Source organism: Saccoglossus kowalevskii, chromosome 17, assembly GCF_978046115.1.
Source record: "Saccoglossus kowalevskii chromosome 17, keSacKowa6.1, whole genome shotgun sequence".
NCBI classification, from domain to species: domain Eukaryota; kingdom Metazoa; phylum Hemichordata; class Enteropneusta; family Harrimaniidae; genus Saccoglossus; species Saccoglossus kowalevskii.
Genome location: NC_140657.1, coordinates 5,477,049 through 5,489,860, shown reverse-complemented (window position 1 = coordinate 5,489,860; position 12,812 = coordinate 5,477,049).

The following is a 12,812-nucleotide window of genomic DNA, read 5'->3' as shown; positions in this document are numbered from 1 at the left end:
ATTCCTTCTGACAGGTTTGAACAGTGCTGGTGTTCTTACCATTATTCTAGAAGAGAAGGTAATATATACCGTACATATTCTGTAAGCTGACTGTGACATTGACGATACATTGATGCTATGCTTTTGTTGCATTGATTCTAATGTGTGTAGTACATACAATTTTCCTTTGTGTTAATACTGTGTTATTCTTATTATGCAATATTGTGTTGGTCCATATATCAGTGACTCGAATCTTTGTGCTACTTGTGTGTTCATTTCTGATTATACAATGGATAATGTTGGTCTATATGAATAACTTCCAAATTGTATCTGTAAATACTGTGAATCACTACTTATATTTTGTTGGCTTTGGTAATTGAATATTGTATGCATCATGTCCAGAATGTACATTTAATGCTCTATCTTCATGCAGAGGTCATATTTTCATGCAGAGGTCATTTCTAATTGCTTTGTTACATTCTATTTGTTGGAATTATTGTGAATATACTCCAAAATGATTTGTCTTGGCCTGGAGTTTCCTTTGTTGGTTTACAGATTAGTATTAGTGAGAGTAATGCATGAAGTTATCGAATACTAAGATATTAATATAGTAAAAATGTTTACGGGTGAACTGGGAGGATACTGGTACTCAATACCCACGGTTACAATACATGATTTTCCTGAAGGTGTTGAACTGTACTGTTAAAACTCTCATTACAAATCGGTCTTAAAAAAAAAAAAAAAGTAAAGCATAAACTTGAGGTGGTTTGTATGGCATTCTAGTAATTTCCACACGAAAACAAAATCAAAGTCTAAAAGTGCTAAGTATATTCATACACTATTTAAAAATAGTTTAAATAACATGAATTCAGTTTGGGAAACAAAACACTGCCAACTAAATTTAGAATGTTTCTCTTTGAAGAAACATCCCATAGCTGATACTGGTATCACAATCTTTTAGGCATTTTTTTTGACATAAGGAAACAAAAAATGTTTTTGACTAAGCAAGTGCATGTTATAGTAATATAACTTTTAGCAATAGTTCAGGAAATTTATGTTAAAGCGTTTTAGTCTTGTGCAATTAAATAATCTGCCTGTATGACAGATTGTGATTCGTAGCATATTCAATATATTCCTTTGGATTGTCATACTTTTGTATTTACCCAGTGTCTTGCTTTCTGAATTTTTTTTTATAAAAAGGGAGAGGGGTTGCGGCAACTAATATTTCAGGTCTGTGTTCACTTAAAACTTTTATAAAACTTCCTGAACTGGTATGAATACATTCAGCTTCAAAATTGATCAGAGTTTCTCTTAAACCTGCTAATCATGCTACTATAACTATTTATACAACATCTGAAAACCATAATACAGTAGCGCAAATGCTGTGCATACAAAATGTGCAATAAGCAACTGATATCAAGAATTTGGCAAGAAACATTGGAGATTCTATTTAGGCCATTTTCCAGTTTCGTAGCTCATTATAAAATATCAGAATTGTAAACGTGGCAAATGATTCTTGGTGCATTCAATGTTCATTTGCATTTTATTAACGCCGTTTCTTGTACACCAGTTTACAATTTTTTGCCACTGTCGAACAATTTTGCTGATTAAGGTGGAGATTGATGTATTTGATATTTCACTAATTATCAAAGTATATCCATGCGTGGATTTTACATTTTTTTTTACAATTAGCTGACTAAATCAGTGTGCGGTCCAGTTGATGTTGAGAATTGAAAACATTCTGTATATGTTACTCAACACCAACATAAACTGGTGAATATCTGAAATTAGCCATGTATAGCGAAAATGTATTTATGATATTCCAAACAGTTGTTTGAATAACATAACAAAGCATCCCCCACTTAACAATTTTGCAATCTTTGGAAATGTTTCAAATAGCCCATTGGATATAAAAAAAAATGTCCAATTGGCTGTAACACATGGAATAGGCATGATAATGGTTAATCTAAGTGATTACTTCACTTTCAGTTATCTGTTTTCACCATTCAGACTATTGCAAACATTAATTTAGCATTTTCCATTGATGCAAATAATCTGTCAAAACATAGAAGAATCTTGGAGTACTGGTGGATTTTCTTCAAAATTGGTAGAAATAAAGTTCTACTGTTCAGCTAGGTTTTCTTTTAACTGTATTTTTCAAGACCAATCAGTATTCACTATCAAATTCTAGTACCCAAGAAATCTTGCATCACGTGCAGACCACCCCCTCCCAAATGTCCTATTTCAAAGTCTTTACAAAAGTCTGGTTCAAGCCTCAGTGCCCAGACTTATCTGAATTCTCCTTCACTACAATTCAATTATATTCTCAATTTTAATCTAAGGCAGTTTTAGAAAACTTAACGTTCAGACCCTGATGTGTTTGATTCAATCACATTTCGATATTGAATCACTACCTTTTTTTCTCCCACCACAAAACAAAGGACATTTCAACCTTTTATTCACATCGAATTTGTTTCAAATATTGTTCTAGTGGTCTTGCCCATTCCATACAGAAGCAAAATTGGATGATACACAGCTTGATATTTGACTAGATATCATCTTTATCGTTAATAACTAAGTTTTTCAAACGGCGAATGTTTTGAGTTCTGACTCATTGTTGGCTCAAACACTAGCGGTTATAGTCAAATGAGCTGACAATAAAACTTCACAACTTGGACATCAAATTATTCCCAAATGACATAAGGTTACAGTTGACTCACTGATATCTCAAAAACCATTCAGATTTTAATGTATAAAGTAAGAATTTACCTAATTTAGCGTTGAAATCTGCCCATATTAAGTTTATTTCAGAGTTCTTTGTAACCATGTTTATTTTATTTCATTTCACTAAGTAGCACATACTGTGACCATCATTCTTATATAATCCAACAAGTGTGAACTAATTTACATAATTTTGTTGCTGTTCTAACCTTAAAGTTGAATTCCTGCTTTGCAAGCATGTGACAATCCCCGCTGACAGGCTAAGAAATTTAATACGAAATATAGGTTTAAATGTCCTTTATAAAATGAGCTAATAAACACAAAGCTGAGTTTGGAGGCCAGATTTGTTCTCGATAAAAATGAAATCTCTATCAGAAGCCACTTCCCTAAGGGAAGTCGCACCCATTCCTTTTGAACGACTTAACCAAAAATTCACCATTTCTGACATGTAGATGCTTCAATAGAAGTTGCATTGTACTATTTTAATAAGGCAATGTGTACAAAATTTCATGTACACTTTTTTTGCATGCAAAGAATTTACCGTTGTATTGTGTAGCTCCTAGCTTTGAGAAACATGCTCTGTGTTCCAATTGAAGTAAAAATAGATTGCCCTGTATCTTGTTCCTGTTTAAAAACTTTATGCCTATAGTATTGTGCTACTTCATAAATGACGCGTCATCCCACAACAATAATTATATAAACATTTGATGTTTTTTTCAATAGTTGTATTGTGAATGCATTATTTGTTACTGAGTGCGTTGTTGGTCTAAAATGTCGTGCATTTGTATACATGCTCAAATACAACTTTGAGTTCTTAAAATTACCTGTAATATAATTTCTTTTTAGAAATAAATTACATTAGAAAGACTGCTTTTTTGAGTATTTAATTGATGTGTGTGGTAAATCTTTCTTTCAATTACTGTTGGCTCCGCTGTCGAGCAAAGCTTATCATACGAGTAATTGTCAGTTTTCGGTGTAAAATTTCTGAATTCTCAAACTACAATTCTTATTGCTTTCATACTTGGTGCAATGTACCTTGGAGACCTATCATTTCGTGATATCTTCAATTCTCAAATTTTGATAAATATTTTTGGTAGTGATTTTCGAATTCCTGTTGAAAACTGCTAGTTTGATACTACACATAAGGTACCTCAGTTAGACCTCTCTCAGATTTGTTAATTTTCCCCCTGATATCATCTTTGATTGAAATGTTCATTGCTAACAGCAGAGATATCTTGGCCGAGAGGCTGCTTGTTGTAACTACTGAAATGGCTTTCTGAATTTTGGTGTACTTAATTTGAAACTAATGTATCTACCTAATATAGCATTTTCCCTGAATGCTGTGGTTATCTAGTAATGTACTCCTGCACTCAAACTGGTTGCCAAAAAATTACAAGGGTCTTCAAATTGTGCAGGTAATAGATTTCTACCTGCAAAAATATTTTCATGAAGACAATGGCATATTTTTAGCTCCAAAATTGAAGCAAACCTTACAAATGCCAAAGTTAATCTAGGTTAAAATAGTGTTTAAAGCATGTCGCTAGTGTTTTTACTGCAGTAGCTAATAAAAGGTTTAGTGTTGAAACAAGTTGTACTTAATTTTCATAGTAATCGCTTTGGCTAGAAAAAGTACAACGGCTAAATGCAGCCATGGTTGAAGCCGTTGGTAGGTCCTGTTAATTCTGTGCACTATTAATTATGAAAAGGACCATGTCCCTCAAAAGTGATTACAATATGTTCTTTGCTGGAATGTCAAACAAGTGGAACACCACATAGATTCTAGGCATTATTAGAATGGCGAACGACTAGTGGAACACCACATAGATCCTAGGCATTACTGAAATGATGTACAGCATATAGAACACACAAATACTAGGAATTAGTGAAATGACATACAGCTGGTGGAACACCACACATTCTAGGCATTACTGGAATGACAACAGCTAGTAGAATGCTATAGATTACTGGAATGTTGTACAGCTAGTTGAACACCTGGAATGGGATACAGCTAGTGGAACACCACAAATTCTAGGCATTATTAGAATGACATACAGCTAGTAGAATGCTGTGGATTACTAGAATTTGTTGTGATCCACCACCAGTAACAATTTCTTCTTGGACAAGGAGATTGACAAGAGGATTGGAAAGGCTGCAACTACACTTGCCTGTCTCACCGCACAAGTCTGGGAGAACCCCAAACTCTGTCAAGACCAAGATGTCCGTATACAATGTGCTGGCCTCCCAACCATGTTCACCCTTCTCGTACAACGCAGACTATGCTGGCTAGGCCATGTCTGTCGCATAGAGGATGGCCGAATCCCCAAAGACCTCTATGGAGAACTGATCTCAGAAAAGAGAAACACCGGAAGAACAGTGTCCAGGCAACTAAAATCATGTGAAACCAGACAGATGCGCATGGCGGAAGAAAAACAAATTTTGCGAAAATAACTCTGCAACAGACCTGAGTCAGTTTACAGATATGCCCTATGTGGCAGGGACTGTCATTCTCGTATAGGAATGTTTAGCCACAGTCGACGCTGTAGGGCTGATGTCAATTGGGATTTTACCATGGTCAATATTGACCGACGGAGGCCATAGATAGATTGTGGGATGACACATAAATCCTAGGCATTACTGAAATGACGTACAGCTAATAGAACACAAAAAATTCTAGGCATTATTGGAATGACATGCAGCTCGTGGAACACCACAAATTCTAGGCTTTATTAGAATGGCATACAGCTAGTCGAACATCACAAATTCTAGGCATTACTGGAATGACATACAGCTGGTAGAATGCTTTAGATCACTGGAATGGCATACACCTAGTGGAACATCACAAATTCTAGGCATTATTAGAATGACATGCAGCTAGTCGAACATTACAAATTCTAGGCATTACTGGAATGACATACAGCTGGTAGAACACAAATTCTAGGCATTATTGGAATGACATGCAGCTCGTGGAACACCACAAATTCTAGGCTTTATTAGAATGGCATACAGCTAGTCGAACATCACAAATTCTAGGCATTACTGGAATGACATACAGCTGGTAGAATGCTTTAGATCACTGGAATGGCATACACCTAGTGGAACATCACAAATTCTAGGCATTATTAGAATGACATGCAGCTAGTCGAACATTACAAATTCTAGGCATTACTGGAATGACATACAGCTGGTAGAACACAAATTCTAGGCATTACTGGAATGACATACAGCTGGTAGAATGCTTTAGATCACTGGAATGGCATACACCTAGTGGAACATCACAAATTCTAGGCATTATTAGAATGACATGCAGCTAGTCGAACATTACAAATTCTAGGCATTACTGGAATGACATACAGCTGGTAGAACACAAATTCTAGGCATTACTGGAATGACATACAGCTAGTGGAACACCACAGATACTAGGCATTACTGAAATTGCATACAGCTAATGGAAGAACACAAAAAATTCTAGGCATTACTGGGATGACATACTGCTAGTAGAATGCTTTAGACTACTGGAATGGCATACACCTAGTGGAACATCACAAATTCTAGGCTTTATTAGAATGACATACAGCTAGTGGAACACCACATGGATTTCAGGCATTGCTGAAATGGCATATAGCTCGTGGAAGACCACAAATTCTAGGCATTACTGGAATGGCATACATCTAGTAGAATGTTGTAGATTACTGAAATGGCATACAGCTAGTGGAACATCACAAATTCTAGGCTTTATTAGAATGGCATACAGCTAGTGGGACACCACATGGATTTCAGGCATTGCTGAAATGGCATACAGCTAGTGGAAGACCACGCATTCTAGGCATTACTGGAATGACATACAGCTAGTGGAACACCACAAATTCTAGGCTTCATTAAAATGGCATACATCTAATAGAATATTGTAGATTACTACAATGACATACAGCTAGTGGAACACCACATGGATTTCAGGCATTGCTGAAATGGCATACAGCTGGTGGAAGACCACAAATTCTAGGCATTACTGGAATGGCATACAGCTAATGGGACGCCACATGGATTTCAGGCATTGCTGAAATGGCATACAGCTGGTGGAAGACCACAAATTCTAGGCATTACTGGAATGGCATACAGCTAATGGGTCGCCACATGGATTTCAGGCATTGCTGAAATGGCATACAGCTCGTGGAAGACCACAAATTCTAGGCATTACTGGAATGGCATACAGCTAGTGGGACGCCAAATGGATTTCAGGCATTGCTGAAATGGCATACAGCTAGTGGAAGACCACAAATTCCAGGCTTTATTAGAATGGCATACAGCTAATAGAATATTGTAGATTACTGAAATGGCATACAGCTAGTGGAAGACCACACATTCTAGGCATTACTGGAATGGCATACAGCTAGTGTGACGCCACATGGATTTCAGGCATTGCTGAAATGGCATACAGCTAGTGGAAGACCACACATTCTATGCATTACCGTAATGACATACAGCTGGTGGAACACCACAAATTCTAGGTTTTATTAGAATGGTATACAGCTATTAGAATATTGTAGATTACTGCAATGGCATACAGCTCGTGGAACACAACAAATTCTAGGCATTACTGGAATGGCATACATCCAGTAGAATACCACAAATTCTAGGCATTACTGGAATGGCATACATCTAGTAGAATATTGTAGATTACTGGCATATGGCTAGTGGAAGACCACATAAATTCTAGCATAGTATGGAAGCTGCTGAAACGTCCTTAAATAATCTGTACGGCAAGGTTGTGTGGGGTGGTGTGTTTGGAGATTATTGAAAGTTTGTTTTGAGGTAACATTTACTTGTTGGGGGGGGGGCAATATCCTTGCCGTTCCAGATGTGTTTGCCACCTAAAACATCTGTTATTCCCTGGTCCGGTGTTTTAGCTTATTTTTCATTTATTTTTAAACTTCACTTTCTTCATTCATAATATGAAATATGATTTTGGCCTTCTTTGACAATTTTACACGCATACATATTTTAGCTAACAAACTTATCTAACATGAGTTACTCCACAGGCAGTTGGCAATGTTTCAAAAATTCTCTCCTTTCAGACAAGGCTTAATTAAATTACAACTCACAACCCTTCCAAAAACAAGGAGTGAATCTGCAAAAGTTGTCTTGAAAGTTGTTTTTGAATTATCAACATTTGGATGTGAATGTGGGAAGGTATATGGGAAAAGTTATTTTGGGGAGAAACCAATAATTTGGGAAAGCAGGACAGTGGTCTAGATTCACAGCAGAGTCATCTAGGATAGCAGGACAGTGGTCTAGATTCACAGCAGAGTCATCTAGGATAGCAGGACACTGGTCTGGAACCACAGCAGAGTCATCTAGGATAGCAGGACACTGGTCTAGATTCACAGCAGAGTCATCTAGGATAGCAGGACACTGGTCTAGATTCACAGCAGAGTCATCTAGGATAGCAGGACAGTGGTCTGGAACCACAGCAGAGTCATCTAGGATAGCAGGACACTGGTCTAGATTCACAGCAGAGTCATCTAGGATAGCAGGACACTGGTCTAGATTCACAGCAGAGTCATCTAGGATAGCAGGACAGTGGTCTGGAACCACAGCAGAGTCATCTAGGATAGCAGGACACTGGTCTAGATTCACAGCAGTCATCTAGGATAGCAGGACAGTGGTCTAGATTCGCAGCAGAGTCATCTAGGATAGCAGGACACTGGTCTGGAACCACAGCAGAGTCATCTAGGATAGCAGGACAGTGGTCTGGAACCACAGCAGAGTCATCTAGGATAGCAGGACGCTGGTCTAGATTCACAGCAGTCATCTAGGATAGCAGGACACTGGTCTAGATTCACAGCAGAGTTATCTAGGATAGCAGGACACTGGTCTAGATTCACAGCAGAGTCATCTAGGATAGCAGGACACTGGTCTAGATTCACAGCAGAGTTATCTAGGATAGTAGGACAGTGGTCTGGAACCACAGCAGAGTCATCTAGGATAGAGTCATCTAGGATAGCAGGACACTGGTCTAGATTCACAGCAGAGTTATCTAGGATAGCAGGACACTGGTCTAGATTCACAGCAGAGTCATCTAGGATAGCAGGACACTGGTCTAGATTCACAGCAGAGTCATCTAGGATAGCAGGACACTGGTCTAGATTCACAGCAGAATCATCTAGGATAGCAGGACACTGGTCTAGATTCGCAGCAGAGTCATCTAGGATAGCAGGACACTGGTCTAGATTCACAAAAGAGTTATCTAGGATAGCAGGACAGTGGGTTAGATTCACAGCAGAATCATCTGGGATAGCAGGACAGTGGTCTGGAACCACAGCAGAGTCATCTAGGATAGAGTCATCTAGGATAGCAGGACACTGGTCTAGATTCACAGCAGAGTCATCTAGGATAGCAGGACACTGGTCTAGATTCGCAGCAGAGTCATCTAGGATAGCAGGACACTGGTCTAGATTCACAGCAGAGTTATCTAGGATAGTAGGACACTGGTCTAGATTCACAGCAGAGTCATCTAGGATAGCAGGACACTGGTCTAGATTCACAGCAGAGTCATCTAGGATAGCAGGACACTGGTCTAGATTCACAGCAGAGTCATCTAGGATAGCAGGACACTGGTCTAGATTCACAGCAGAGTTATCTAGGATAGCAGGACACTAGTCTAGATTCACAGCAGAGTTATCTAGGATAGCAGGACAGTGGTCTGGAACCACAGCAGAGTCATCTAGGATAGCAGGACAGTGGTCTGGAACCACAGCAGAGTCATCTAGGATAGCGGGACACTGGTCTAGATTCACAGCAGAGTCATCTAGGATAGAGTCATCTAGGATAGCAGGACACTGGTCTAGATTCACAGCAGAGTCATCTAGGATAGCAGGACACTGGTCTAGATTCGCAGCAGAGTCATCTAGGATAGCAGGACACTGGTCTAGATTCACAGCAGAGTTATCTAGGATAGTAGGACACTGGTCTAGATTCACAGCAGAGTCATCTAGGATAGCAGGACACTGGTCTAGATTCACAGCAGAGTCATCTAGGATAGCAGGACACTGGTCTAGATTCACAGCAGAGTCATCTAGGATAGCAGGACACTGGTCTAGATTCACAGCAGAGTTATCTAGGATAGCAGGACACTAGTCTAGATTCACAGCAGAGTTATCTAGGATAGCAGGACAGTGGTCTGGAACCACAGCAGAGTCATCTAGGATAGCAGGACAGTGGTCTGGAACCACAGCAGAGTCATCTAGGATAGCGGGACACTGGTCTAGATTCACAGCAGAGTCATCTAGGATAGCGGGACACTGGTCTAGATTCGCAGCAGAGTCATCTAGGATAGTAGGACACTGGTCTAGATTCACAGCAGAGTTATCTAGGATAGCAGGACACTGGTCTAGATTCACAGCAGAGTCATCTAGGATAGCAGGACACTGGTCTAGATTCACAGCAGAGTCATCTAGGATAGCGGGACACTGGTCTAGATTCACAGCAGAGTTATCTAGGATAGCGGGACACTGGTCTAGATTCACAGCAGAGTCATCTAGGATAGCAGGACACTGGTCTAGATTCACAGCAGAGTCATCTAGGATAGCAGGACACTGGTCTAGATTCACAGCAGAGTTATCTAGGATAGTAGGACAGTGGTCTGGAACCACAGCAGAGTCATCTAGGATAGAGTCATCTAGGATAGCAGGACACTGGTCTAGATTCACAGCAGAGTTATCTAGGATAGCAGGACACTGGTCTAGATTCACAGCAGAGTCATCTAGGATAGCAGGACACTGGTCTAGATTCACAGCAGAGTCATCTAGGATAGCAGGACACTGGTCTAGATTCACAGCAGAATCATCTAGGATAGCAGGACACTGGTCTAGATTCGCAGCAGAGTCATCTAGGATAGCAGGACACTGGTCTAGATTCACAAAAGAGTTATCTAGGATAGCAGGACAGTGGGTTAGATTCACAGCAGAATCATCTGGGATAGCAGGACAGTGGTCTGGAACCACAGCAGAGTCATCTAGGATAGAGTCATCTAGGATAGCAGGACACTGGTCTAGATTCACAGCAGAGTCATCTAGGATAGCAGGACACTGGTCTAGATTCGCAGCAGAGTCATCTAGGATAGCAGGACACTGGTCTAGATTCACAGCAGAGTTATCTAGGATAGTAGGACACTGGTCTAGATTCACAGCAGAGTCATCTAGGATAGCAGGACACTGGTCTAGATTCACAGCAGAGTCATCTAGGATAGCAGGACACTGGTCTAGATTCACAGCAGAGTCATCTAGGATAGCAGGACACTGGTCTAGATTCACAGCAGAGTTATCTAGGATAGCAGGACACTAGTCTAGATTCACAGCAGAGTTATCTAGGATAGCAGGACAGTGGTCTGGAACCACAGCAGAGTCATCTAGGATAGCAGGACAGTGGTCTGGAACCACAGCAGAGTCATCTAGGATAGCGGGACACTGGTCTAGATTCACAGCAGAGTCATCTAGGATAGAGTCATCTAGGATAGCAGGACACTGGTCTAGATTCACAGCAGAGTCATCTAGGATAGCAGGACACTGGTCTAGATTCGCAGCAGAGTCATCTAGGATAGCAGGACACTGGTCTAGATTCACAGCAGAGTTATCTAGGATAGTAGGACACTGGTCTAGATTCACAGCAGAGTCATCTAGGATAGCAGGACACTGGTCTAGATTCACAGCAGAGTCATCTAGGATAGCAGGACACTGGTCTAGATTCACAGCAGAGTCATCTAGGATAGCAGGACACTGGTCTAGATTCACAGCAGAGTTATCTAGGATAGCAGGACACTAGTCTAGATTCACAGCAGAGTTATCTAGGATAGCAGGACAGTGGTCTGGAACCACAGCAGAGTCATCTAGGATAGCAGGACAGTGGTCTGGAACCACAGCAGAGTCATCTAGGATAGCGGGACACTGGTCTAGATTCACAGCAGAGTCATCTAGGATAGCGGGACACTGGTCTAGATTCGCAGCAGAGTCATCTAGGATAGTAGGACACTGGTCTAGATTCACAGCAGAGTTATCTAGGATAGCAGGACACTGGTCTAGATTCACAGCAGAGTCATCTAGGATAGCAGGACACTGGTCTAGATTCACAGCAGAGTCATCTAGGATAGCGGGACACTGGTCTAGATTCACAGCAGAGTTATCTAGGATAGCGGGACACTGGTCTAGATTCACAGCAGAGTCATCTAGGATAGCGGGACACTGGTCTAGATTCACAGCAGAGTTATCTAGGATAGCGGGACACTGGTCTAGATTCACAGCAGAGTCATCTAGGATAGCAGGACACTGGTCTAGATTCGCAGCAGAGTCATCTAGGATAGCAGGACACTGGTCTAGATTCACAGCAGAGTCATCTAGGATAGCAGGACACTGGTCTAGATTCACAGCAGAGTCATCTAGGATAGCAGGACAGTGGTCTGGAACCACAGCAGAGTCATCTAGGATAGAGTCATCTAGGATAGCAGGACACTGGTCTAGATTCACAGCAGAGTCATCTAGGATAGCAGGACACTGGTCTAGATTCACAAAAGAGTTATCTAGGATAGCAGGACAGTGGGTTAGATTCACAGCAGAATCATCTGGGATAGCAGGACAGTTACCTGGAAAGGCAGGACAGTGGCCTGGAAACCACGGCAAAGTTATCTGGGTACAGGGTGCATTGTAGATGAAAACTGAAAAATTGTTGAGTTGAAGGTTTGTGAAGTGATGCACACAATATGTGAGTGATAAAATTTGTTTGGAAAAGATGAAAATTGGGTAAGTGTTTACCACAGATACAATATGGTGTTTCAGATAGGCTTAATTGCAAATGTGATACACAGTTCAGCTTGGAAACTTAAGAATAGTTACAGTAGTATTGGCTTAGATTTCACAACAGTTATAATGTTGTCACCAGGTCAGACACAGCTCTCAGATTTCACTGCAGTTACGTGGCGTCACGTTTAATCACGAGTTACTGCAGTTATGCCAATTGGCAACAGATTCTTGTCAATAATCCAAAATCATGAAAAAAAGGGTATGGCATTCAAAACAAATATCAAAATAAGCTTTGACCAAATTTTGTCATCTTTATATTTGTTA